Here is a 2,204-nt window from a genome sequence, read left to right as displayed (position 1 = left end):
ACGAGCTCCGAGCCAGCTCCCATGTCAGAGGATGAAGAGAGCACATCCAGTTAGTCACAGTCAGAGAAACAGGACTACACTGAAAAACAGGCCAATCTCAAACATCTATAAACAAAGGTGTTGATGGCAGCAGCACAGCTAAGATTTCTTTCTTGGATGGAGTCACAGCCAAACAGGAACAGACCAGATGAAGCTACTATGAGAAAATTTCTTTTTGTTTTACACTTGTGTAAACAAAATTACCAATAAAATGTGTCTAAAAAGTCTACAGTCTAAAAAGCAGAGAGAGTTGAAGGTTCGAGATTGAACTAGGATTCTGCAGAGTGGGAGAATAGAGACAGAATGAAGCTTTGAAGAAGAAAATGGGGTCCTTATGTCTTCCAGCAGTCTAGGCCTATAGCAGCATAACTATAGAGCTTTGGGGAGCAGTTGGCTGCCATTGTGCGACGCCAGGGGAGCAGTGTGGGGTTAAGGGTCTTGCTCAGGGACCCAGAGTGAGGAAAAGGATTCAGGCACAATGCCCTAGCCACTGGGCCACCGATCCCATCAGCATTTTACCTTCATCTGCTTCTAATCCAGGGAAATCTTTCACTGTTTGCTGTCTGGTTATTTATCAATTCAAAGAAAAAAAATCAACAAATGAATTAATTAGTAAACAAATGGTCATCTGCAGCCCTGTTCCAAACCGTGTAAAGACCCAGAAACAAAGCAGAAGGATCGGGGGGAATGTGGGGAGGAGGATCCCTGAAGCGTGACGCTGACATCACCACATGTTACAGTAGGCTTTGCGTCTAGGGAGGAACATGCAGGGATTTGCATGTAGGTCACCTTCTTCCACCTGCTTTGCTGCCTCCTACATGCGTTCTGGGATGTAGAGGAGCAGTAAGGCGGTTCCTTTTCTTCATTTTCCCTCCCTGGTTTGTCAGTCAGCTGGATGGCCCAGTCTGAGCTGTACTCTCTCCTTTTTGCACTGATGACTGGTTGAACGGAGCTCTGTGAGGTGATCAATATTCTCTAAACTCAGCCTGCTTTCAACCTCTGCATGAACGCCTCCCACTCTGTTAGCTTGTTTTCTCTGATGTTCAAACCGCTGGTTGGAATCACACGCTGGTGGACTTTATTTTGGCAAAGAAAATAAAATGCAATTAAAAGATTTTTCTTGTATTTAAGGAAAATATAAAAAAAAAGCTCAAGTAGTGTGAATACTTTCTCAATAAACTTTATTCCTTTAGCGCACTCTGGCAATAAATTGCTAAAAATAAACTTTAGACCTTTTTATTCCCATATTATGTGAAGTCGTTGATCTTCTCCTGATGCTTTGAATGAAGAGCTCAGATGCTGCAGATCAGTTTCACAGACTAATGTTTGTTTATGTTGACGTCAAAACGGAAGCTTAATAAGTGCATTATGGATTTATTTGAGAAGTTTGAACATTTCTTCACAAAGTTAGTCAAATAAATTGTTTTAACTCATTACATTTTCACCAAAGGAAGAAAAGTTCTACTTTTTTCTCTGAATTCACTATGTTGTATAAAAAAAAAAAGAGGGGGAAAAACCGCACACCATGCTGGAAAACAAGCGCCTCCATGATCCGAGTCCAGTTAAAGTTTCTGCTAAATATACTGAAAGAGAAACCAGTAAGATGTCCCATTTAGTGTTGATTTGAAAGGCACCGATGCTCAGTGTGTGTTGTTGCAGACTGAGACGATCTAAAGTGTTTCTCAGTGACTCACCTTTCTGTTGTGGATTTATGTGTTTTTATACAACAAAGGAATTCAACAATATTCATCATTTTCTCTGTTTTCTTTGTTTAGCTTCTTTTGGTCTCATATTTGTCATGAACAAAGTTCCCTTTCATTATTTAAGCCCCGGCTTTATTTTTTTAAGCAAAGCGACTAAAATCCATCATTTCCTAATTAGAGGATGAGAATAATAATTAGAATAAATGACAGTTTTGGAGACGAGATGGAGCATTCAATTGTTGTGTAATAAATGATCTTTTTCTGGAGGAAGACTAAAATCTTCACAGAAAATCAGCTTTAATTGGGACCTTTAATACAAACATCTAGCATATCAAAGAGCTCATTGTTTGGCATTGCTTCTTTTCTGTAGCAACTCACATTTCTTTAGCAGATAATAATTTACTTTAATTCAATTCAGTTTATCTCTATAGAACCAATTCACATCATGTCATCTCAAGGCAC

General features: G+C 39.4%; 1 protein-coding gene across 4 annotated transcripts in view; it reads left to right on the top strand.

Annotated features, from left to right (window-relative positions):
• epha7 (EPH receptor A7) overlaps positions 1-2,204 on the top strand; it is a 162,918-nt gene that overhangs the window by 138,640 nt on the left and 22,074 nt on the right. The window lies entirely within an intron of this gene.

The sequence above is a fragment of the Cyprinodon variegatus genome, unplaced genomic scaffold (genome assembly GCF_000732505.1).
Source record: "Cyprinodon variegatus isolate N-32 unplaced genomic scaffold, C_variegatus-1.0 Scaffold78, whole genome shotgun sequence".
NCBI lineage: Eukaryota > Metazoa > Chordata > Actinopteri > Cyprinodontiformes > Cyprinodontidae > Cyprinodon > Cyprinodon variegatus.
The sequence above is the reverse complement of the archived record's forward strand: the minus strand, read 5'-3'. Positions and strand labels throughout refer to the sequence as shown.